Source organism: Talpa occidentalis, unplaced genomic scaffold (genome assembly GCF_014898055.3).
Source record: "Talpa occidentalis isolate TD23 unplaced genomic scaffold, MPIMG_talOcc4v2.1 talOcc4.4, whole genome shotgun sequence".
Classification (NCBI taxonomy): Eukaryota; Metazoa; Chordata; class Mammalia; order Eulipotyphla; family Talpidae; genus Talpa; species Talpa occidentalis.
The window spans coordinates 82938484-82966167 of NW_023604295.1; the positions used below are offsets into that span (position 1 = coordinate 82938484).

Consider the following 27684-nt stretch of genomic DNA (forward strand, 5'->3'; position numbering starts at 1 on the left):
AAAAAAATCCCTTTTATTTCCAAACCAAAAAAATCAATTACTTGGGAATAAATCTAACAAAAGAGGAAAGGACCTATACAAAGAAAACTATAAAAACTTTTAAAGAATAGAAGAAGACACAAAGAAATGGAAAGAAATCCCTGCTCATGGATTGGAAGAATAACATTATTAAAATGGCCATCCTACAAAAGCAATATACAGATTCAATGCTATTCCAATAAAAATCTCAATGTCATTCTTCAAAGAAATAGAACAATTATTGATGAAATTCATATGGAATCACAAAAAACCCGAATAGAATTATCATTTCTGACTTATTAGCAAAGATACCTTCAAATATTCTTAGTCAACTTTTTTGAAACTTAATGCAATATTTGGTAGATGGTAGATATTCCATAAATGTTCAAATATTCGAAATGTGGTGATGCTTCTAAAACTTTTTATCCAAGAGAAAAAATATGTAACCAAATGTTTCAAATATTACAGAGTTTACATTTTCCATTTTAAACTGCATGCCATTTCAAAACTATAATCTAGGCATAGAAAATACAATTATTAATGCCAGAACTGTGTAATTTTGGAGTTAAGTCATGCATATAATTTATTTCCTTGGAGAGCTATATTTTGTAACTATATAAATTAAAGTTGAGATGTTCAAAAGCATTTGTTCCATCCTTTTGGTATAAATTTTCTTTATATTAAAATTATGAGAATTAAAGGAGATTATATTCACTACATATAAGCATAATGTGCTATATATGTCTTTATGTTGAAATTAGTTGATTTTAATCTTAGAAGATATTAATCTCTAATTTGAAATTTAAAAAATGTGATGCATTAAGAAACTATATAATTTGCCAATAGTAAAAAAATAAGTAATCTTCAATTCTAAATCTAAAGAATCTATTATTTTATTTTGTCTATAAATATGACACAAGAATACATATTAATTGCATGCCTTTTTAAGGTGTTTTTCAGATTTACTATGCACCTTAACTTTATCATTCTGGTCTTTATAATTTAGTGAGTGAATCAGCATGAGCTTTACTAACATAAAGCAAAATGCAATTGTTTTAGAATAATAATTAGTCATTTAACATATCATTTATGTTAGAAAAAATGACAGTATCAATTGCTGCATGATTCATACATAAAAAACCAACTTTTCCCCCATAATTTAGCAAATGTGCTCTGAATTCTTTGACATAGTAGCTCAGAAATAATTCTTACTTATACAGGAGGATAAAGGGGCAAATATGTGCATTGTTTCTACCATTCTTTTACTTCCCATCTATGGAATTAATACATCAAAAATGCACCCTTCAGTATATGAAACTAAATAAAAATTTAGATGATGTTTCAATCATGATTTGGATAAAGTTTTTAGGTATTAGAAAAAGTTGCAGAAAAAAACATAGTTAATTAGATACTTGAGGACTGATCAGATGAGGTTTGTATGAACTAAGCTACTCTTGATAAAATATAACTTCTAATTCAGAAATTGTGCTAGGAATAGCAGCGGTTCACAACAGAAAGATGTGTCATTCATGAATTTTGAGAATTTTTGAAGGTAATTTTTGTTGTTACAACTAAGATGTGCTGTTAGCATCTAGTGATTAGAAAAAAGGATGCTACAAAAACACAATATAATGCACAAAACATCCCCTATAAAAATTATCATCTGACCTAAAATATCAATGTCAGTGTTGGACAACAAGAATATAGAGGTCATTCATTTAACTTTATCATTCATTTAACTTCATCAACTCACTACATATAGTGATTCATTTAACTTTATCTACTGAATGTATGCTAAATTCTATGGTGATCACTTTGCATGATGTTATCATATTTTCCTAAAATAAAGGTTTCTCTCACCATTATATGACATTTTGATAGTTATCAGTAGCATACACTTATTAGCAATGAACAGCTTTATATCTCTTTTTACATGACCTTGCTACAATATAATTTCAATGAATACACACTTTTTAAAAGTGTAATCATATGATGACCATTCTTAGCAATCAGTCTTAATCCTGTTCTGTAAGCACCATGAGAAACTGGTTTTGTCTTTCAAATGCTCCAAGTAGCACTTTGCTATGAATGCTTCTTCTGACACATGCAAAGATATTCTGGAAGATATAGTGACAGATATTCTTGTCATCTTTGAATACAGCTAAAATCAGGATCTTGAAATTGGAATGCATTTCAAAAGATTAGCTGTTTGCTCTACTTGATTATTTTATTTTATTCTTTAAATATTTATTTATGCATACAACAACTGGAGTACAGGCCAGAGGTTGGGGGGGGGGGCGAGGCATGTGAGAGGATTCTCCAGAGACAGAGTGGGGAACAGAACAGGCAGATTGACTGAAATACACTGCTAAGGGGAGCAGCAGGAGAGTCAGGAGCGGTCTACTGTGCCATATGGGTATTTCCCTGGCCAGGGATTGAACTAGTGCTGAAGTGCAGTGGTTGCAGATAGCTTTACAGGTTATGTCTTAACCACCTGTGTCATCAGGAGGCCCCCTACTTGATTATTTTACCTACCACATGCAAGATGGAGAGCCTGAATAAATATTTCTAGCCAATGTATGACTATTGAATATCTTATTTCATAATGAAAAACTAATATAAATACTTATGATCCTAATTTTTCTTTGATATTTAAAAGAACTACAGATAGTTGAAGAGAAAGATGTAGCTTTGCGTATGGTATGGATGTTTGATTCAAATCTTGCAAATACTACTTTACTACTCTGAGGGGTCTACATATTATTGATCAAAGTTATTCTATCACTGATAATCACAATGTTCAATCACATTGTTTTCTATATAATTTCATTGTCAAGATTGCTAATATTTCAGGGAGCAACCAGTCCTGAGTTCAGAATAATAATAGATGTGGGCCTCCCTGGTGGCATAATGGTTAAGTTTCAGTGCTAACATCCTCATGTCCTGAGTTCAATCCTAGCCAGGGAAGTAACCCACATAGCTCAGCAAACCTTTCCTGCCTTGCCCACTGTTCCCATCAGCAGTGTATTTCGGTAGATCTGCCTGTTCTGCTCCCCACTCTATCTTTAGTGAATCCTCTCACTACCTGCACCTCTGGCCATACCACAGTTCTTCCATGTGTAAATAAATGAATAAATAAAAAAATCTTAAAAAAGAATAATAATAGATGTTTACTTTTACATGGTGCCCGGTTCCACCACACATTTTATTAAGTGCTTTATATTTAGAATGTCACATTCTCATTTAATATGCATAGCAATTATAAGAAGCAAATATTATTGTCATTCCTTTATTTAGGAATGATAATGCTGAAAGACACAGAAAGACAAGTTAAACTGCACAAGGTCACATAACTTTATTGGCATAACTGGATTCAAATTTAGGCATTCTCTCTCTAGCATCCATGATTTTAATCAAACAAATCATGAGAGTAATGCTATTTGTAAAGCTTAATTTTCATCTATGCAAATTAAGACAGCATAAATGAATATTGGTACTTTTCTGTGATTTCTCATTTTTATTTTATCATGGACCATGAGATTCATATGTAGTGGTGCTGGAATAAAATCATGGGATGTGGAATTGCTAAAATGGTAAAAAAAAAATGCAACAACTTAGTAGATTCTAATACAACTCTGTTTGTGGTTAACAAGCACCAAACAATAAATTGATGGGATTATAGTTGTCTCATATGGATTACCCACATAAAATTGAATAAATATGATATTTTGATAAAATTGTTTAGTGTTATGTGTTTGTGTTGCACATGGCTTGAGTATTATAGTAAATGATTCTCTGACATTATTTAGAGCATTTGTTCATTTTAGTATATGTTTGTATTGCAAAAATAATACACAATCATCCATGCATAAAATATATAGTCAACTATAACATTAAAGAAAAAATAGAATCACCCATGATTAAACCATTCAATTTTTTTTTAAAGATTTATTTATTTATATAAGCACTGGGTACAGTCAGAAGCGTGGGAGGGTGAGAAAATTCACCAGAGCCAGAGCGGAGAACAGAACAGGCAGACTGATGAAATACACTGCTGAGGGGAGCAGTGGGCGTGGCAGAGACGTCTGCGCACCATGTGGGACCTTCACCGGTGGCCAGGGGATCAAACCCGCGCTGCAGAGACTGCGGGCAGCTTCGCAATCCAGCAGCTCAAACACTGAGCCACCGGGGAGGCCCAGTTATCTGGTTATTCTTTATCATCACTTTCATTATTTTTCTTTCTCTTGGACTCAGAAATTTACTACTATATGTCTTGCTGTAGGTCTCATTTTTCTCATTTTATTTATTTATGTTGGTGTTCTTTTATTTATTTTGGTGTTCTTTTTGCTTCCTGTATTTGTATATTTAGTTCCTTCTTCAAATTTGAAGTGTCTTCATTATTTCTTTAAATAATTTTTCATTTCCCATTTCTTCCTCTCTCCTCCTACTGAGATTTTTATGATTTTTATATTTTCTTCACTTACTGTATCAAATAATTTATTCTTAAATTGTTGTGTATTTTTTTTTTCCTTTGTATTTCTCTTTTTGTATTCTGCGTCTTTCTTCACTGTATCTTCAAGCTCACTGATTTGATCTACCATTTTGTTTATTCTACTTCCTTGGCTTTCTCGAAATTTTTCATTGCCGCCATTGACTATTCAACATACTACTGTTTCATTATTTTATAATTTAAAGATCAATTTCAATCTTCTATTCATCAATTGTTTTCCTCATATGCTATTTTGTTTTTTCTGAGTTTTCATTGTTTCAATTCATTAGTTTTCTTAATCATGGCTATTTTGAATTCTATATTTGTTAGGTTAAAAACAAAACACTTTTTCATGGGCCTCCCCTGATGGTGCAGCAGTTGAGTGCTGGCCTGCGAAGCTGCCAGCAGCCTCTGCAGCACCGTTTCGATGACCGGCCGCCAGCGAGGGTCCCACATGGAGCACAGAACTTTCCTGCTGCACCCACTTCTCCCCTCAGCAGTGTGTTTCGTCGGTCTGCCTATTCTATTCCCTGCTCTGATGAATTCTGTTACCCTCCTGTGCTTCTGACTGTACCCAGTGCTTGTAGAAATAAATAAATAAATCTAAAAAAAAACCAAACACTTTTTTCATGCCTTTGTGATTTGGCTCTGTAGATTATTTTTCTCTCTATTATGCATTGTTACCCTTAGGAATTGTTTTGCCATTTAACTTTTATTAAAAACTTTAAGCACCTAGATATTTTTATTTTTTAAATATATATTTATGCAAACAAGAACTGGGGTAGATGCCAGAGGTTTGGAGGGTGAGAAGATTCCACAGAGACAGAGTGGGGAACAGAACAGGTAGACTGACTGAAATACACTGCTGATGGGAGCAGTGGGTGAGATAGGAGAGGCCTGTTGTGCCATGTGGGTAGCTCTCCAGTCAGCTGGGGATCAAACTCATGCTACAGAAGGTGTGGATAGTTTCATAGTGCTGTGCTTAACCCCTTGAGCCACTTGGGAGTACCAGCACCTAGATAATAATAATAGAAGGAAGCTACCAGGGTCATTCTCCTCACTGAAAAAAGCAAAGAGTACTTTTGACTCTTAGAAATATCTCAAATATAGTCTTCACGCAGCAGTACACCTATTGTTCAAACATGAACTAAAAGTTGGTACAACACTGTATAAGATATTTAGAAAAAGAAGTGGGCCTAAGGAATGCGATACTGTGGATCCTACCACACAATTAGTTAACTCACAACTATGTGGAAGCTTCAATAATTCATAGTCACCAGAGACAAAACTTCATTGGTCTATTGTTCTGGTTACTTTTTTTCATATTACTTCTTGCCATTATCAATTTTCCAGCCATGAGAACAGGTGCATTTGCAGAAGTCTTAAAGTGTATTTCAATTCAATCAATACACACCAAAAATGAAAAGATAGAAAAACATATCCAAAATACTGGAACAACAACAAACTAAAATATGAGAAGCCCTAATCCATTAGAACTGCATAATATGTCTGAAGTTTAAAGTAATATTAATGAAAATGCTGCTGAACTAAAAAACAAATAATGGATCATATAAAACAGGAACACAATAAAACATGGCATTGCTACAATTAAGACTAATGAATCAAAAAATTAGACAAATTTAAAAATAGAATGGTATTTTTGAGATTTAAAGTACAATAGCAAAGTACAAAATAGAAAATAAAGACTAAACATTATTAAAGCAAAAAATAGAAGTGTACTTTAACCTAAATCAAGGTATTTATCCAATCATGGGGCTAACAGAAAGAGGAGAATGAGAAAGGCATAGAAATTTTATCTCAGAAAAGATTACGGAGAATCATCTCAACATGAGAAATGAAACACATATTCTGATCCAAACAAAATATACCAGGCAGACACACTCTAAGATACAATATTATTAAACTATGGAAAACAAATGACAAGGGTAGAATACAGGAAAAAAAATTGAGATCATAAAGAATGATCTTTACAAGAACACTAATTGAACTGTGGACTTTGAGTAGAAACTCTAGTGGTAGGAAGACTTTTTGGTAGTGACACTACAGGCTCTAGAACAAATATTTGAAGTACTCAAACAAAGATTTTCAACTTAGAATCCTTTACTTTCAAAATTGACATTTACAATGGAGGGAATAGTAATAAATTTCACTTAAGCAAAAACTGAAAGAACTTATCAACTTCGAATAGTGCTAATGGGGTCATTATAAATGAACAGAAAAGCAAACACTAAATTGTACAACATGGAGGAGAAGGTGAATGATAACATGGGCATAGGAATGAGTTTGAGATCAGACCAATATAACTGATCACATATATAGTCCATCATGTGCTAACCTGAGCACAACCTTCCAATAAAATAAAGAGAAGAAACACATAATACAATGGAAAGTGAGCCTAAATAAAACAAAAGAAATATGTCAAAAGGTAAACACAGACACAAACTTAAAAAAGAAAAATGGCAATGAATACCTATGTCTCCATAATTACGTTAATGCAAATGGCCTGAATTTACTAGTTAGAATGTAGAGAGTGTCTGAATAAATTAAAATAAATTATAACTGATTGCTATTTATAGTAACCCAACATTATCAACAAAGATAGTACAGACTAAGACTTAGAAACTGGAAGATAACCCTACAAGAAAATGGCAATCATAGAATCCAATTACTTAAGTGGGTTAAAATAAACTTCTCATTTAAAAAAGGTAACAAGGGCCTCCCCTGGTGGCTCAGCGGTTGAGCGCTGGGCTTCAAAGCTGCCCACAGCCTCTGCAGCGCTGGTTTAATCCCAGGCCACCAACAAGGGTCCCACATGGCGCGGCAGGCCTCTCCTATCTTGCCCACTGCTCCCTTCAGCAGTGTATTTCATCAGTCTGCCTATTCTGCTCCCCACTCTGGCTCTGGTGAATTCTCTCACCCTCCGCGCTTCTGACAGTACCCAGTGTTTGTATAAATAAATAAATAAATAAATAAATAAATAAATCTTTAAAAAATTTTTTAAAAGGTAACAAAAAATAAATGGACATTACATGTGGGTAACAACTAAATACAAAAAGAGCGCTCACTTATAAACATGCATACACCAAATGAGGGACACAGAGATATATAAGAACATTACTAATATAAATAGAGATATTAGAACAACACAATAATACTGGAAAACTTTAATACTCCACTAAAATCCATGGACACATGGCATGACAAATATGGACACATGGCATGACAAATATGGACACATGGCATGACAAAATAACAAGGAATCAATAACCTTAAATGAGGAAATACACCCAAGAGATTGAACAAATTCCCGCAGAATATTCCACCACAAATTACTGCATATAGATATTTTTGAAGTACACATGGAAAACTTTCAAAAGCACACTGTACATTGGGCACACACACGACAGAAAATAAGACATGATGACATGGAGAGTGACCAACATGCTGCTTAATACCTATAAGATTAAGTAGGATATTTAAACAGAAATCAAAAAATACTTTGTGATGGATAAAAATGAGCATACAAACTACAAGGATCTATGGGATGTTGCAAAATAAGTTTTAAGGGGAAAGACAATTATAATTCAGGTCCATATTAAAACCAAGAAAGGGCCTCCTTTGCTGTGTAAGGGTTAAGTCTTAGCACTATCACTGCTGTGATCTGAGTTCAATCCCCACCAGGAGCAAACCCACATATGGTGCAACAGACCTCTCCTGTCTCGCCCACTGCTCCCCTCAGCAGTGTATTTCAGTGGATCTGCCTGTTCTGCTCCCCACTCTGTCTCTGTGATTCCTCTCCCACACCAACATCTCTGACCTACACCCCAGTTCTTCTATGCAAAAAAATAAATTAAAAAAAATAAAAATATAATTAGGGCCTCCCCTGGTGGCGCAGACAATTGAGCACAGAGCTGTGAAGCTGTCCTCAGTATCTGCAGCATCAGTTTGATCCCAGCCAGCCAGCGAGGGTCCCACATGGCAGGGCAGACCTCTCCTGTCCCACCCGCTGCTCCCCTCAGCAGTATATTTCATCAGTTTGCCTGTTCTGTTCCCTGCTCTGTCTCTGGTGAATCCTCTTACCCTCCCGCACATCTGACCTGTACCCCGGTTCTTGTATAAATAAATAAATAAATAAATAAATAAATAAATAAATGTTTTTAAAAAATCAAATAAAAACCAAGAAAAATCCAAATAACTAATCTAATACTGCTTTTAAATCAACATGTAAAGGAGGAAAGAATAGGAACCAAAAGTTATAAATAGGATATAATTTATAAAAAAGGATATAAATAAAAAAACAAGAGTGGAAATCAATGAAATAAAGATTAAAAACATTATAAAAAAAGCAATGCAATTAGAGTTTGTTTTTTTTTTTTTAACTAAATCTCTAGGTAGACTAATAGAAAAGAAAAGACTAATAATAAACAGAATGAAATGAATGAGTGAAAATAATAAACATAGCATAGTAATACAAATCGTCATAAGAAATTGCTATGAACAATTAATTATAAACCAATGAATTTTATAACCTTCAAGAAATGGGTAAATAGGCCTCCCCTGGTGGCGCAGCGGTTGAGCGCTGGGATGAGAAGCTGCCCGCAGCCTCTGCAGCGCTGGTTTGATCTCTGATCTCCGGCTGCCAGCAAGGGTCCCACATGGTGTGCAGACCTCTCCTGACGCGCCTGCTGCTCCCCTCAGCAGTGTATTTCGTCAGTCTGCCTGTTCTACTCCCCACTCTGGCTATGGTGAGTTCTCTCACCCTCCCGTGCTTCTGACTGTACCTAGTGCTTGTATAAATAAATAAATAAATCTTAAAAAAAAAAAAAGAAGAAATGGGTAAATATCTACCACAATATAATTTACCAAGACAAAACCAGCAAAAAACAAATGAACTGACCATAAGCATAGAAATAGAATCCACAATCTCCCCAAAAACAAAAGTCCGGGGCCAAACAGTTTAACAAATTAATTTTATCAAATTTTAATGGAAAAATTTTGCTTAATTTGCTCAAATTATTTCTAAAAATCAAAGAAGGAGTGTTCCCTAGTATATCTTATTATGCCAACATTACCTCACTACCAAAACTAAATAAAAATTGCACAGGGAAAGAAACTACAGACCAATATCCCTGTTATCATTGATGGGAAAATCTTCAACAAAATTCTTGCAAACTGAATTCAGCAATGTGTGACAAGGATTATATATCATATCCACGTGGGATTTATCCCAGAGATGCAAGGATGTTTTAATATATATAATTCAGTCAATATAATGCAATATAGCAACAAAAGTAAAGGTTAAAGTCATATTATATTAATAGGCATAGAAAAACATTTGATTGATTTAGAATCTCACATTTATAATAAAAACTCTAAAGGAGATAGGAATAGAAATACCTGATCATAATATAATAAAACCAAAATTTTGCAGATTAATAGTCAATATAGTATTTAATGGTGAAAAAGTAAAACATTAAGAAGAAGACAAGGATGCCCTTTTCACCTCTTTTGTTTGATTTACTATTAGAGATTTTAACTAGAACAATCAGAGAACAAAGGGAAATGAAAAAAGAAGTCAGAAAATAAGTGAACTTATCATTATTCACAGATATTGTATTATATATAGAAAATATAAAAACTCAACCAGAAAAGCTATTAGAAATCATATATGAAGATAGCAACATGGGAGTATAAAAAAAAAATAATAAACAGTCTTGTCCTGTGCTTCTTAGACTAGGAAAGAATAAAGTCAGGATGGATAAAGGTGATACCATGAAATCAAAGGACAAAATGTCTATTTATGCTTTCTTCACATGAAGTTTTCAGGAGGAGCATAAGAAGAAAAACCCAGAGGTCCCTGTGACAGAGTTTCACAGTTTTCTAAGAAGTGCTTAGAGAGGTGATGATAGACAATGTCTGGGAAGGAGAAGTTTAAAGATTAATTTATTTATTTATACAAGCACTGGGTATAGTCAGAAGCACGGGAGGGTGAGAGAATTCACCAGAGTCAGAGCAGGGAACAGAGCAGGCAGACTGATGAAATACACTGCTGAGAGGAGCAGGGGGCAGCAGAAGAGGTCTGTGCGACATGTGGGACCCTTACCTGGTGGCCGGGGATCGAACTGGCGCTGCAGAGGCTGTGGGCAACTTCGCAACCCAGCGCTCAACCACTGCACCACAGGGGAGGCCCTGGGAATGAGAAGTTTAAATGTGATAAAATGAGGGCCTCCCTGGAGGCGCAAGGGGTTAAGACACAACCTATGAGGTTATATGCAGCCACTGCAGCACTAGTTTGATCCCTGGCCGGCCAGGGAGCAACCCACATGGCGCAGCAGACCTCTCCTGACTCGCCCACTGCTCCCCTCAGTAGTGTACTTTGGTCAATCTGCCTGCTCTGTTCCCCACTCTGTCTGGTGAATTCTCTCACCCCCCACAACTCTGGCCTATACCCCAGTTCTTGTATGCATAAATAAATAAATGTTAAAAAAATAAATATGATGGAATGGGAAAGGCACAGAAAGCACACTACAATTGGGGAACAAAGGATTATTGACCAGCTGAGCAAGTCAAGAAGAAGGATCCCAATAAACCCAAATGGCCACCATCTGGATTCTTCCTATCATTTTTACAATTCTACCCCAAGACCAAGTCTGGGAACACTGGCATCTCTATTGAAGACATGACAAAATAGGTGTGCAAGGAGTGGAATAACATAAATGACAATGAAAAGTAACCTTACAACAAGGCTGCAAAGCTGAAAAAGTATGAGAAAGATGTTCCCAACTGTAAGTAATAGAAAATTTCATGATACCAATGGTCCCATTAAAGTTGCCCAAAAAAAGGTGGAAGAAGAAGACAAAGATGATAAGGGGGAAGAAGAGTATGGATTAAAAAAAAAAAAAGTTTCTCTGTCAAAATAAATAAATAAATTAAGCAGAAAAATTGCTACATTTTTATATAACATAATGAACAAGAATAAAAGAAAAATAAGGAAATATTCTATTCACAATTATTTCAAAATAATTAACCCAAAAGGTGTGAAAGATTTATACAATAAAAACAACAGGGGTTATTAAAGAGTCTATATCATTACTTCAGGAGATGAGAAGATAACCCAATGCTCAATGGGGAAATCAACATAATAAAAATGACTGTTATACCAAACATGATAGATTAATTTAATCTCCATTAAAATATGAACAATATTTTTCAAAGTAATTGAACAAAAGTATTAAATATATATAGAACCATAAAATACCTCTAATAACAAAAGCAGTCTTTAGAAAGAAGAGAAATGGAGGCATCATGATATCTGACTTGAAAACTCACTCTAAAGAAACAGTAATTGAAACAATAGGGTATTGGCACAAAAATACATAGATGGAGCAAGGAACAGAACCACCCCCACACCTCAGAAATGATTGTTTGAATATTAATTCATGATAAAGTTGCCAATATATTTCGATGGAGAATGGAGATCCTCTTTTATGACTGGTACTGGGAAATTGGAAAGATATATTTATATCTATCTCTTTCTCTATAAATATGTATACACATATGTGTGTGTGTATATATATATATATATATATATATATATATATGTGTGTGTGTCTTTTGAAATTAAGCACCCTTTAACTACACTCACAAAAATAAATTACAAATGCATGAAAGATTTACATAGTAATAGTTAAAAAATACAGGAGGAAAGTGTGAGGATGGGTTTCATGATATCAATGATAAAGTTGATTTTGGAGACTCAGCCCCTACAGCACTGGGGAAAAAAACAAAAACAGCAAAAATAAATAATTGTGGGGCCTCCTTGGTGGCCCAGCGGTTGAGCACTGTGTTGCAAGACTGCCTGCAGCCTTGCTGCCTGCAGCGCCAGTTCAATCCCCGGCCGCAGGGCAAGGGTCCCACATGGCGCGCAGACCTCTCCTGCCGCCCGCTGCTCCCCTCAGCAGTGTATTTCGTCAATCTGCCTGTTCTACTCTCTGCTCTGGCTCTGGTGAATTCTCTCACCCTCCCGTGCCTATGACTGTAAAATAAAATAAAATAAAATAAAATAAAATAAAATAAAATAAAATAAAATAAAATAAAATAAAATAATAAATAATTGTGATTACTTCAATTTGAAAAACTTTTACACAGTGCAAAAGTAAGACAATGAAAGATATCCTACCAAATTTGAGAAAATGTTTACACATTGTACAACTGACAAGGAGTAAGTATTTAAGATATGTAACACTTATACAATCTAAAAAGAAAAACAAACCCAGTTAATATTGAATACATGAGCAACAGATCTCAACATATTATTCATCAAAGAAGATATCCAAAATGCTAATAGATGCATAGAAAAATGTCCACCATCACTCTTAGTAAGGGATATGCAGCCTAAAACTACAATGATATATATATTTATATATATATGTGTGTGTGTGTGTCTGTGTGTGTGTGTGTGTGTGTGTGTGTGTGAATGGCACATATTTAAAAAAGCAAGTGTTGGGGGCCTCCCTAGTGGTGCAAAGTGTTAAGATGCATCTTATGAAACTATTCACAGCCACTGCAGCACAAATTCTATCCCCGGCCATGGAGCTACCCACATGGCTCAGCAGACCTCTCCTGACTTGCCCGCTGCTACCCTCAGTAGTGTAGTTTGGTCAATCCGCATGCTCTGTTCCTCACTCTGTCTCTGGTGAATCCTCTCACTCCCCACACCTCTGGCCTGTACTCCAGCTCTTGTATGCATAAATATATATATATATATATATATTTTTTTTTTTTAAAGCAAGTGTTGAAAAGGGTGTGGATAAAGGAGGACCATGTTGCATTTTTGGTGATCATAAAAACCAGTGCAACCAATTTGGAAAGTGATCTGAATTTACCTTTAAACTAAACATGGAAGTATCATATGACCCAGCATTTCCATTCCAGGGATCTAGGAAAATAATATCAAACCATGACCTTAAAAAATTAATGGATGGGGGCCTCCTGGTGGTGCAAGGGGTTAAGACACAACCTATGAAGCAATCCACAGCCACTGCAGCACGAGTTGGATCCCCAGCCAGGGTGCTATACACACTGAGCAGAGGATATCTCCTGACTTGCCTGCTGTTCCCCTGAGCAGTGTATTTCAGTCAATCTGCCTGTTCTATTCCCCACTCTGTCTCTGGTGAATCCTCTCACACTCCACTTCTCTGGCCTGTACCCCAGTTCTTGTATGCATAAATAAATATTTAAAAAAATTGCTTCCGGGCCTCCCTGGTGGTGCAAGGGGCTAAGACACAACCCATGAAGTTATCCACAGCCACTGCAGCACGAGTTGGATCCCTGGCCAGGGAGCTACCCACATTGTGCAGCAGACCTCTCTTGACTTGCCCGCTGCTCCTCTCAGCAGACAACTGTATTTCAGTTGTCTGCCTGTTGTTTTCCCCTGTCTCTGGTGAATCCTCTGTCTGTCTCTGGTGAATCCTACTCTGGCCTGTATGCACAAATAAATAAATCTTTAAAAAAATAAATATGGGTTTAACCACTAGTTTAGGCAGTTATCCTCTTTCATATTTTTCATTAAACGCTTTTGATCTGACTAACCTCATAAAACCTGATATATGGGCAATGGTTTTATTCCTGTGAAGTTCAGTTTCAACTTCTAGTTTAGCATGTGTGCTTCTGTTGTCCTTGGGTGTGTATTTAAGTATGTTATGCAACATTGGTTTTGGTTCAAGAGGAAGTGAGACTCTCACTTTGACCGTTGAGAGCATGCAAGAATATTCTGGCTGCCTCCTAAAGTAGATTTAGTAAAGGCCAAGAGCACTGAGAGTCTGCAAGAGCAAATGCAGGCTGCCTCTCTAGATTAGATTAACCTACTTTATCCACCAAAAGCTTGTAAGAACAAATTCTGGCTGAAATGGCAGAAGCCGCTGAGGCTGTACAGGGTGTCCTCCATAAATCAGATTTAGCAACTTCAGTAGGGAGCGTGCAAGAATAAATTCTGATTGTATTGCACAAATCAAAAGGCAGAGGTCAAGTTGATGAAACAAAGAGGGGAGAACCCTTTCCTTTTCCTGATAAGTGTACAAAGTGAGAATAGGGAGAGAAAAGAGGCACTACAGGTCATGCTGAGTCTCCCACATTAGAACTAAAATTACTTTTCCTCACACCAGAGGGGGCACCCAATTTGCCCTCATTACCTGCCCTGGTGTGGGAAAGTTCTCTCTTCACTGACTCCCAGTGGATTGATTGAATGACCAGGAATAACATGCCAGATAATATTGATCAAACATCCCACTTTCCTCTTGGAAACTTCATACTGTCAGGACCTTAAATGGATGGCTAATTTGGTTCAAATGAAGAACAGGCATGGAGGGGTGAGGGCAGAAGTTCCAGACAATCTGCAAAAGTACGCTAATGTCATCCACCTTGTAGTGCCACCACCTCACTGTGGAGGACTTTTTAATTGACCATTTTGGGAGATACTACAACAACCTGTTTAGCCTTGATAAATAAGTTAGTTTGGGTGGACAAGAACATTGTATCAGTCTCTGGGAAGGGCACAAAAGAAAGTCGTATTACAACCTATGGAAAACCAATTTGTCAACACAAACCTCTAATATATCTTCTGATACATGGAACAGTGTCCAATCCCCCTCCTTGGTCATGACATCTTAAGTAAACTTAATGGACAAATCACATTTTCACTGCTAGATGCCTGATCTTTTACTTTCCATTCCTTTTTTCAATAAGATAAGCTAATAATGGGTGGCCATCTTTCTCCTGCTTAGCTTCAACATGGTGAACATCTTAAGGTTCTCCTCCTATCTGTAAAATGTAAGATTTTTGATAAGGAGCTCACTCAGTTTCTACAAGTGGTAAATCTCACTGGAGCTTGTGCTGCTTAGCCACCAGGACCTTAAAAACAAACAAGCAAACTTAACCACATTACCCCACCTCTCTCCAATCTGACAACGGTCCAGCTTTTATCTCAAAAATTACTCAGCAGGTCTCCACGGCTCTGGGTATCACCTGGAAGCTTCATATTCCCCACCATCCATAATCCTCAGGGAAAGTGGAGTGCGCCAATGGGCTTATCAAGGATCACCTGACTAAACTCTCGCTAGAGCTCCGTAAGTTTGGGTCGAACTTCTCCCACTGGCCCTCACTAGGATACGGGCCACTCCGAGAGGACCCCTTTTCATAAGCCCCTTTGAACTGATGTACGGCCGCCCCTTCTTTCTCCTTAACCATGACCTGCCTATCCAACCCCCCCCCCACACTTGCTGGTTATCTCCCGTACCTTTCCCTACTCAGGCAACTGCTCCGGGAACACGCAGATAGGTACTTACCCAGTCCTGCCTCGGATCTCGACCTTCTCAACCGACTTTCCCCACCACTGCATCCGGGAGACCAAGTCCTACTCAAATCGCTTCAACCAAAACCACTGCAGCCTCGGTGGACCAGCCCACACACGGTTATTCTCACCACACCTACAGCGATAAAACTTCTGGGAGACCCCTCCTGGCACCATCAGTCACGGGTCAAACGTGCCCCCGAAGACAAACAGTATGTATGTCATAACCTGGGTCCTACTAGGGTGCGCATTTCTTGTCAAAATCTCCCCTAGCTCAGTGTCTTATGTATGGAAATTCAAAGTTAGGGAGACCTTTGTCTCAGGGTCTACCGAGACCACCCATTTGGTGGGCACAGTGGACTGCCCCCTAGCTGGCTGTTCTGCAGACATCTCAATAATTCTTAAACTTGGCTCAGTGAACACCACGTCTTTCCTCTGCTTTACCTATGATCAAACATGGGACTACTGCAAAAAGGGGTCCACTTATGGGAAGAATACGGAGGCTGCCCATATTGGAGCTGCAAGATACATTCGCCTTCCCAGCCACAGAGCTCCTTTTTCCTCCTGAAAGGAAACCAGTTTAAACTTAAAATCCAAGACCCCTGGGACACCAGATGGGTAGCTGGAGTGGTAGCTAAACTATATGCTACAGGATATAGCTCCTACCCGTGTGCAACCCTCAACATAGATAGAGCCTATGTCCCAACACAAAATGCTTCCGTCCAGGTCTCCCAAGATATCCTTCACTCAGAACAAGTCTAGCAAAGCCAGCTAACATCATTAGAAAATACTGAGACACCCTCAGTCTGGATTCATATAATCCAAAATGCTATAGCCTTCCTAAATGACTCTCTCGGGACTAATACCTCCTCTTGTTTCCTCTGGGCTTCCCTGCAGAGACCTCTACTGGCGGCAGTTCCAATCAATCTCAGTACCACTACCACCAAAATAAGGACGCTGCTTGCCAGACTCCCAAACTTTCAGTCCCCCTATGGGACTCCAATCACAGCTACCCCTGCTATCAAACTGATGCCCTTGTCAGCTTTTATTCCTGTACTTCTAACATTTCGGTTACTTCTGTGCTCCAAACAACAGCAAAGGAAAATTTTTTTTGGTGCAATGGCTCTCTCTCTTGGTGTATTAATTTTGCTACTCCAGGCCCATGTATCCAAGTCCTCGTGGTCTCACAGTTAACTCTGTACGAACTGTCTGAGCTAGGTTGGTTATTCTCACCACATCGGACTAAGCGGGCAGCCTTTCTTCCAATCATGGAATTGCCCAGGAATTTCATGAAAGAATAGATACCTCCTTAGAAAAAACCTGTGTCTTTAGCATCATTACAAAGACAGCTCACCTCCCTGGCACAGGTCACTCTCCAAAACCGGCGGGCTCTGGTCTTGTTAACAGCTAATAAAGGGGGTACCTGCCTGTTTCTCAGGGAAGAATGTTGTTACTATATCAACAAATCAGGGATTATAGAACAAAATGTAGAAGCCTTAATAAAACTATGCAAAGACATAGAATGGGAAACCGGGAGTTCCAACTCTCCGCTGACATGGTATTGTTAGGGGGAAAAGGATGTCCCAAAGCTAATTCCATGTAGACTTTGTGGACTCCACCCCCACCCCAGGTCAAAGCCAAAGACACTGGGAACTCCAAATACCATCATCACCAAAGGGAAGGTGGCTGGGACCTGAGGGTGGGGTTAAGCAGCCAGGTGGATATAAAAGGCAGACACGTGGGCTTTGGGGAGCCCCCATTTTTGGCTCTCTGCCAGCTAGCAGCATCCGGCCAGCTCTGAGAGTGCCTTTTGGGTTTCCAGGTCAGCCGATCGGGTAGGACGCATTAAAGACTTTATTTCCCTATTTTCTCCCTGAGTTGTACATTTTTCTTATTTCCTTTTCCCTTATAAATTAACCTTTTATTAACCTTTTGTGTGTGTCTGTAGTAGAGTATTCATAAGTCCCTTTAAAGCGCGTGGGTGAGGACCCACAGCCAGGAACCCGTTTAATATCGGGGTTGCTCTATAACAGTTTCAAAATCCTATAGTGTCATGGCTCCTCCCACTCTTGGGGCCAATACTAATGATAACCTTATTTTTTCTTTTCGCCCCTTGCCTCCTAAAATTCATACAGGCTCGCATTCGGGAAATGTCTCCTACCACCTTTAACCAACTCCTTCTCCATCCCTATTCTAGCATCCCTGCTGAAGACCCTCATAACCAGGCCTGAGCCACTCCTTGGTCTTCGCCCCCTTTCAGTAGGAAGTAGCCAAAGAAAGAATCTTTGCCCCTTTTCCTATCAACAAAAGGCTGGTATGAGAGGTCCTTGCAGGAGGCCAGAATGCAAAAGCCAACCAGGAAGCCCACCTGGGGTCAGGAAAGTGTATACCTGCCTGGAGGACTCAGACAATGAACCTCTCCCTCCCCCTAAGAGTCTCTTCTCAGACAAAGAACCTCTACCTGCCCCACAAACATTTCCCGCCATACCAACCCAACTTCCCACCTGACCCCTCCTTACCCTATAATACCCTGCTTCCCCCTAACAACATGCGCCACAACCCTGACCCCCCTGCCTTGGGTCTGTGAGGTCCACCCAGAGCAATAAACTTTCCCTTCCCCCAGGAATCTTGGCCTGGCTGTTCTTTACAGTGCAGTACCTTTCACAAACAAACAAACAAAACCTGCCAAACAGGCTTGGGTTGGTGATCCAGAGTAACTCCCTCCTCTACCACCTTTAGCACCCCTTAGATTACTCTGGCTGGCTGGAGGAGGGGGAGGGGCTGCGTCTGGTCTCAGTATGTGGCTGCCTGGACCTTTACTCCAGTACTGAGACTCATGACATGTCTCTGCTTCCTTCCTGCTGTAGAAAAACTGGACTCTGGGCCTCCCCTGGTGGCTCAGTGGTTGAGTGCTGGGCTGCAAAGCTGCCCGCAGCTTCTGCAGTGCCAGTTCAATCCCCTGCCACTGGTGAGGGTCCCACATGGTGTGCGGACCTCTCCTGTCTTGCCCACTGCTCCCCTCAGCAGTGTACTTTGGTCCTTCTGCAACAGGGTGGTCCCCAGGAAAGGGGGAGGTTCCCTGCCCCACCCAAAGGAGGGTGGAGCTGAGCAGGAAGAGGAGAAGCTGAAGAAGAGACCGAGGAAGGAAGCAGGATGGAGCCAGGAGACCTGGAGGAGGCACATGGAGCCTAGAGACACGTGAAGAAACTGCGCTTGTCTTTTGGTCGTGGACTAGGTGACACAGATGTGGGTGAGACCCGTGGGGAGGTGACAATGGCAGCTTTATCTTGATGTTGATTTTGCTCTTTTCCTTCCGGGCTTGTCCAGTTGTTTGTGACCCTTTTCTGTGGGTCCCCACTGGAAGATGTTTTAGACTTGTGATAGACTTTGGGGCCTTGTTCTGGGCCGATCCCATATGGATGGACTTTTACCCACGAGGGGATGGGTAACTTTGGGTGCTTCATTTAGAAACTAGACTCTTTGCCTTACCTGTATTGTTTCCTAGTTTAATTAAAGTTCCTTCCCATTAAAGTCTCCTATGTTTTGTGTTGATGCGGCGGATGGCAGAACCCATTTAGAATAGGCAGGTTTGCGGGGCTTGGGCTGCCCCTCTCCCTGTCCTATAACAGATTTGGCGACCACGAAGATTTAGGACAGCCATCCGTGGTTATGTTATAGGACAGGGAGAGGGGCAGCCCAAGCCCCGCAAACCTGCCTATTCTAAATGGATTCTGCCATCCGCCGCATCAACACAAAACATAGGAGACATTAATGAAAAGGAACTTTAATAAAACTAGGAAACAATACAGGCAAGGCAAAGAATCTAGTTTCTAAATCAAGCACCCAAATTTACCCATCCCCTCATGGGTAAAAGTCCATCCAAATGGGATTGGCCCAGAGCAAGGCCCCAAGGCCTGCCACAAGTCTAAAGCATCTTCCAGTGGGGACCCACAGAAAAGGGTCACAAACAACTGGACAAGCCCGGAAGGAAAAAGAGCAAAATCAACATCAAGATAAAAGCTGCCATGGTCACCTCCCCACGGGTCTCACCCACATCTGTGTCACCCAGTCCACGACCAAAAGACAAGCACAGTTTCTTCACGTGTCTCTAGGCTCCATGCGCCTCCTCCAGGTCTCCTGGCTCCATCCTGCTTCCTTCCTCAGTCTCTTCTGCAGCTTCTTCTCTTCCTGCTCAGCTCCACCCTCCCTTGGGTGGGGCAGGGAACCTCCCCCTTTCCTGGGGACCACCCTGTTATAGTTAGTCAGCCCCATGGGGAAATTGGGCTTCCCTATGGCACTGGCTACCATAAGCGCAAATGTGATTTTTGGTTTCTCCGGTGTGTTTGTTTCATATGTTGATTTGCTGTTGAAAAACTGGCTTGGGCTTTGTGAAGATCTGTGTGTCTGTATGTAATTTGTTTGTAGTGACTTGCTAAGACATTTGATTTTGTGGAAATTGTTCTGTGCCGGTTTTACTCAAAAGATTAGGCAGTACATTGGACCATGTGGCCAGATCAAAGATGGCGTCTGAGGCCACTTGGCGTGCTCTTGTAAAATTCAGAGGTTCTTGTTGCTAGGACTTTGGAACTTTTTTTTTCTTTCTTTTTGTAATCTCTGCTGTCTCATTAGCATTTCTAAAGGCAATAATGGTTCTTCAGTGGTTTGTTGCTTTGTCTTTGGCTACTTCCTGCCTGATGGATTTTGCAAGCCAATTGTGGAGCAGTGGTGTTTAAATTAGCAAATGTATGCCTGGGTGCTAAGGAAAGAGTAGCCTTAAGCATTAACTGGTAATTGCTGGTATCCTTGATGGATTCTTGGAGATAACTTGAATTTTTGCAAAGTCTGGATCAGAAAAATTAACAAGATTTTGTTTGAGTCTGAAAGGATTTGCTACTGTGAATTTTGTCTACACAATTTTTTTGAGCATGTTTGCCATTTGGAATACTGGATTTGTTCAATTGCTGGTGTAAGACAAGATTCTAAGTTTCTGCTTCCTACTGAGGAAGGTCTGTTATGGAAAGCACTCTTTAGGGTGCATCATGTAACTGTACCAGGTTTTCATACCTGTGTTGTTGTTGTCCCTCCCTAGTGTGGGGGAGGTGTAATCTGTGCTTAGATGTTTAATCTGCTCTTTCAGCTTCTGTCCCAGAGTGGCTAACAGAAGTAAGGAGATGACTCCTTTTAATTGAAAGTTAATTACTGATATTTTGATTTTGCTTTTTCATGTTCTATTCCAGGAAACCCAAGGAGTGCCTGCTTGGTGGCTAACAAGAGATGACTCCTTTTGCTTAAAAGTTAACTGTTACTTTTATTCTTTCAGTTGCTGTACAGAATACCCCAGGATTGACTTCTAATAAAAAGTCTTCAACACTGAAAACCCTAAGGTGATAAACAAGGTCATGTAACTCTTGTGATTAATAAAACTTTTCCTTCCTATTTCCAAAGTCTTAGGTTTGTAGGATGACAACTGGAAATTTTTCTGCCAGCAACACTCCACATTTTTTTTGGACTTTGACATTTTTTTTCTGAGCCTATGGAGTAAAACTGCAGTTACATAACATTCTACGTGGCATAACTAAAAAAAAAACAAAACTGTCTTTGTCTATATGTTGTATGTCTGTATGTCCTTGTGTCTGTCTTGGCCTAGAGAGGTTGAAATATTGGTATACGTGGTGCCCATAGACGTTGAAAAAAAAAAGAGTCTCCAGTTATGAGAAAAACTAAAGGTTATGGTTTGATTGTCAACATTGTGCTACTGAACTAAGCCGGTGCCTTCATAGAGATTAAAATGTTGTTGTTTCTGTTAATTTTCTGATATTTATGGCAAAGCTTCCCAGAAATCTAAATTCAAGTACAAATTTGGTAGCCTGTCATTGACTGATGCAAGGAAATTTTGTGGAACCTCAGTAGAGCTCCTGAGATACTCCACAAAGTTTCTCCCTTTCCTCCTGAGAAGGCATTAGATGAATTTGTTCTATTTGGCTTTTACCTAATGAAGTAAAACTAGAAGGGAAGCATTGTCACTTGGGAAAATGGTAAAACTTTGGTATGTACAGAATGTTAACAGTAGTTTTCTAAAATGTGTATTAAAAAAAAAAACTCTCAGTATCTGGTATGTATGTAAATTGTCAATGGTGATTGTCACCTTGTAATATTGTATAATTCAATTGTTTCACATCTACAGAAATTGTTTCTGGAAATACAGGGAGAAAAGGTCTCAACAGATTCCTATTGATGGAACTGTTGAGAGTAAAAAAACTTTCCTACAAAGGACTGAATAGACCTGGAAATACACCTGACATTTACTATGGTTTCTTTGACATAATACTGGAAATTTTTTTATGCATTCTGTCCTGAATCCACGAAGTTTTTGTTTTGTTTTGGTGACCAGGATCTGCAGCAAGGTTGTAATTTTTTTTCCCCAACAAAGCTAACTTGTGTTTGCATTTTCTCTCCCCTTGATACCAACACAGCATAAAAATAGTGGTAGTAATCTTTTACTACTTATCTCAGAGTCTGTTTTTGCATAACTTCCATAGGGATTTTGTTTAAACTGAAAAAAATTGGACGTGAGTTTGATTGTGTGGCTTTGTGTGGAGTTCTTCCAGAAAGTTGAAACAGAGCTGAACCAAGAAGAGGAGAACCTGTTTGCCTTGTTTGTAGGGTTCCAGAGACCTCCAAAGAAGGTGAGGAAGCTTGCCTCCATTGGCAGGACTGGACAACCCGGCCAACGAAAATGCCCTGGTACCCTCGAGAAGAGGAAAGCCCAGGTGGAGTCTGATGAGACCAACTTTACACCTGAAGCCTACGTCGACCGGATGCCAACGGTTCGCTCTGATCCTATATGGGGTATTTCAACAAAGCCAGCTAAAAAAATTGCTGTTAGTTATTTCTGCCCTGTGATTTTATGCAAAAATAGGAAAAATGGTTTAAAAGTAGATTTAGTTTGCAAACTTTTGCTATGCTGTTAAAAGTTTGGGATCAAGGTTGAGAAAATTTGTGTTTTACATCAGTTGAACCATTTTAACATTTTTTTCCCTGTGATTTTGATATATTTGCTATCTTGTTTTAGCCAATTCTCCAGATTTTTTTTTCTTTTGGCTTGGATAATGGACTATTTTTAAGTAATGAAACTGTCATACTGGACATTCATGGACAATGCTGCTGACTAATTGTTGCTTCTCTTACACACATTGTAACCCTGAAAAAAAACACTGTCTCCTAAGACTACACCCTGAGATTGTGCCACCATAGATATGGTGGAATAAAATTAATAGGGGGGATTGCAACAGGGTGGTCCCCAGGAAAGGGGGAGGTTCCCTGCCCCACCCAAGGGAGGGTGGAGCTGAGCAGGAAGAGGAGAAGCTGAAGAAGAGACTGAGGAAGGAAGCAGGATGGAGCCAGGAGACCTGGAGGAGGTACATGGAGCCTAGAGACACGTGAAGAAACTGCGCTTGTCTTTTGGTCGTGGACTAGGTGACACAGATGTGGGTGAGACCCGTGGGGAGGTGACAATGGCAGCTTTTATCTTGATGTTGATTTTGCTCTTTTCCTTCCGGGCTTGTCCAGTTGTTTGTGACCCTTTTCTGTGGGTCCCCACTGGAAGATGTTTTAGACTTGTGGTAGACTTTGGGGCCTTGTTCTGGGCCGATCCCATATGGATGGACTTTTACCCACGAGGGGATGGGTAACTTTGGGTGCTTCATTTAGAAACTAGACTCTTTGCCTTACCTGTATTGTTTCCTAGTTTAATTAAAGTTCCTTCCCATTAAAGTCTCCTATGTTTTGTGTTGATGCGGCGGATGGCAGAACCCATTTAGAATAGGCAGGTTTGCGGGGCTTGGGCTGCCCCGCTCCCTGTCCTATAACACTTCTGCCTGCTCTGCTCCCCGCTCTGGCTCTGGTGAATTATTTCACCCTACCGCGCTTCTGACTGTACCCAGTGCTTGTATAAATAAAATAAATAAATCTTGGGAAAAAAAAAAAAAAAAAACAAACTGGACTCTCCTTTTATCCACCTTTACAAATATTTCTGGTCCATTCTGTAGGTCAAAAAATTATATTTCCTTGTGTTTTCCTAATCTTTAACCTAGACAGTTTAAGATAAACTGCTTGACTTTAAAATCGTTGTAATCTTGAGCCCTTGGTCTTTGGTAGTGGTTAGTATTTAATACTCATTGTACATAACAATGTTAGTTTCGATCTTATTACAAACCTCTATGACATAAACTAACGTTAAAAGCATAGTTAATTTTTTTTTTTTTTCATATGCTTGTTGACCATTTGCATTTCCTCTTTGGAGAAAAGTCTTTTAAGTTCTTCTGCCCATTTTTTGACTGGATTATTTATTTATTTTGTTTTTGTTGAGTCCTGTTGAGTCCTTTGTATATCTTTGTGAACAGTCCCTTATCAGTCCACAAAGCCTGTATGGAATTAGCGTTAGGACATCCTTTTCCCCCTAACAAGTTGACTGGATTCTAAGGATTTTTTCCCAATCAGTGGGGTGTCTCTCTGTTTTGGTAAATGTCTCTTTTGCTGTGCAGAAGATTTTCAGTTTGATGTAATCCCAGGTGTTTATCTTCTCCTTGACTTTCTTTGCTTTGGGTGATGAGTCTTTAAAGATGTTATTGCGATGTATGTCTTGTAGTGTTTTACCTATATTTTCTTCTGTATATTTTATGGTTTCAGGTATTATGTCCAGTTCTTTTATCCATTTTGAGTTGATTGGTGCGCATGGTGAAAGGTAGTGGTCTAGTTTCATTTTTTGCACGTGGTGGTCCAGTTTTCCCAGCACCATTGATTGAACAAACTGCCCATGTTCCATTGTATAGTCTTTGCTCCTTTGTCAAAGATCAGTTGTCAATAAAAATGGGGTTTTATTTCTGGGCTCTCTATTTGGTTTCATTAGTCTGTGTGTGTGTTTTTGTTCCAGTACCAAATTGTTTTAATTATCATGTCTTTGTAGTATAGCTTGAAGTTTGGAAGTATGATACCTCCTTTCAGAAAGCTGTCTGGAGTTTCCTCAGTCTATTAAAAATGAAGCTACGATATAACCCGGCAATTCCACTACTAGGGATCTACCCGAAGGATACAAAAACATTGATTCAAAAGAACACCTGTACCCCTGTGTTTATTGTAGCACTATTTACAATAGGTAAAACCTGGAAATAAACCAAATGCCCAAAAATAGATGACTGGATCAAAAAGATGTGGCATATTAGACAATGGAATATTATTCAGCAATCAAAAAGGATAAACTCATGCCATTCACAGCAATATGGATGGACCTAGAAGGAATTATGCTCAGTGAAATAAGCCAGAAGGAAAAAAGAAAAATATTGGATGGTTTCACTTATAGTAGAAATATAGGGGAACCAAATAAGACATCAGTGTAAAAATATAACAACAGTACAAAACACAACAAAGCAAAAGCAGGCCATTATAAATCAGAGACATACTGCAGTGGTGGAGGAGGTGGGAGAGGGATCAGAGGGAGGGAGGGAGGAGCACAGGGGACTGAGGTGATGGTACATGGGTGCACTGGTGAAGGAAACTCTATGGGGCTACACCTGAGGGGTGGGGGAAGCAAATGAACATGATGTAAAAAATTAAAAAAAATAATAATTAAAAAAAAAAGTTAAATACATGTGTCAAACATAAACAAAAACCTAAGTTCAAGCTAAAAAGGTCACTCTTTAAAAATAAGGCTTGTTTTACCTAAAAAAGTTACTAAATAGCTAAAATTTGATCAAGGTTTCACATTGTCTTCACAAATAAAATAACTACTTAAAATTAGTATACATGGGTCTCCCCGGTGGTGCAGCGGGTTGAGGGCAGTGCTGTGAAGCTGTCCACAGCCTCTGCAGCATGGGTTTGATTCCCAGGCAGCCAGGGAGATACCCACATGGTGTGGCAGACCTCTCCTGTCTCAACCGCTGCTCCCCTCAGCAGTGTTTTTGGTTGTCTGCCTATTCTTCTCCCCACTCAGTCTCTGGTAAATTTTCTCACCCTTCAGTGCCTCTGGCCTGTACCCTGGTCCTTTTATAAGTAAATAAATCTTAAAAAAACTAATACACATGGCCAAAATTTTAAATAAAAAGCAAGAGATCTCGGTGTCTGTCATTGCCTTTTATCTCTGAGGGTTAATTATAATGGTGCCTATATAATTTCTAATTTAAAAACCCAAATTTTGAGATTGTCATCTACAATTTTGATAAACAAAAACTAGTTCAAAATTTAAAGGTTTAATCTAAACATGCATGCCTTAAGGTTATAATGTTAATATTGATACTTTTAATTCTGTATTTAAATGTGTTTACTGGACCTCCCCGGTCGTGCAGCAGGTTGAGTGCCATGCTGTGAAGCTGTCCACAGTCTCTGCAGCGCGGGTTTGATTCCCCACCAGCCAGGGAGAAACCCTCACGGCATTGCAGACTTCTCCTGCCTTGCCTGCTGCTCTCCTCAGCAGTGTCTTCTGTCCATCTACCTGTTCTGTTCCCCGCTCTGTCTCTGGTGAATTCTCTCACCCTCCCATGCCTCTGACTGTATCCCAGTTCTTGTATAAATAAATAAATCTTTAAAAAATATGTAAATGTGTTAACTTAAAATAATGTTCATGGTATTCAATATAATGTCATCTCACCTAAAATACAATTAAATCATGTGTTTATGTATAAGTCATCTAGTCTAAAGGTATGATAGTAAAACAGCTATTACGATGTCTTACAAGCTAAAACTTAAAAAAAAGAGTAATTATTTAATCATTGCAAATACAAATAAAATGTATTTAAATATTTTATATATTTTAACAACATTACAAAATATTTAAGTTAATATTGATAATATACTAATAAAATGTTTCAAAATACGTAAGACTTCTTAAAACCTAATATAATCTGGTAGACAGTCCTAACACTGACCACAGTAAAATGACCAACTCCAAGCCCCTAAAAACAGTGTCCATCTGATTACTTGCCTCATTCAAGACATTAACAAGGCCAGTTAATCATAAAAAAAACTAAGTAAAGTTAAGCAAAAGCCAAAATACCCTTCATCATTTAAGACTAGATTTGCTGAGGCTATAAAAAAAAATACTAATATAGACCCCAAAACTATATAAAAGCCATTCATTCTTTCCTACTATCTTAAAAAATTTAAGTGTATGACTGGCATCCCTCGTAACGCTACAGGACAGACTATAGTTAAAAGAGTCAATGAGCTCCTTAAAATCACAACTTAAAAAAAACGGGGGGTGTTTAGAGAGTAACCTGCCCCCATAAAAACAAATATGGACAGAATATGTCTATCACCCCTTGTAAGTACCAACCTAGCTGGACTTGTATAACTTTTAACCTGCAAGAGAGTTTGTGTTTCTGCACCGTCACCAACAGGACCACTCAGGGCTCCAGCAAAAACGGTAAGATTGACCAGCCTTCTTGAAAAGGACAACAGCTCATCATGCCAGCAGAAAAACTCAAGTGCGGGCACATCAAAGATCTAACCACTAATGTTGAAAATCTGTTCGCCAACCAGGGAGTACCCTGCACCTCTAAAAACCTATTTCTGGTTCTCCTCTCCTGCATTCCAGGGAACTCCTCAGTGGGACCCTTCTCCTGCTCTAGTCCACTGTAATACAGTCTGTTGCTTTTAACCTCTTTGATTGCTGGAATTATTTTCCTCTTTTCTCTGCTGCTACTGAAGCCTTGGCTGTGTCTACTTTGGCTAAATCTCTTCAAACAAGAGGTTCTCCGATCAATAACACTGAAGATTTGTTGGTACAGGCCTGCAATAGATCAACAGATTCTTGCCA

The 27684-nt window shown here is 38.9% G+C and overlaps 1 pseudogene; it reads left to right on the forward strand.

The window, feature by feature from the left end:
• The first annotated feature begins 10279 nt into the window (after positions 1–10279).
• On the forward strand, positions 10280–16023 carry LOC119258172 (high mobility group protein B3-like; annotated as a pseudogene).
• The last annotated feature ends 11661 nt before the right edge of the window (positions 16024–27684 follow it).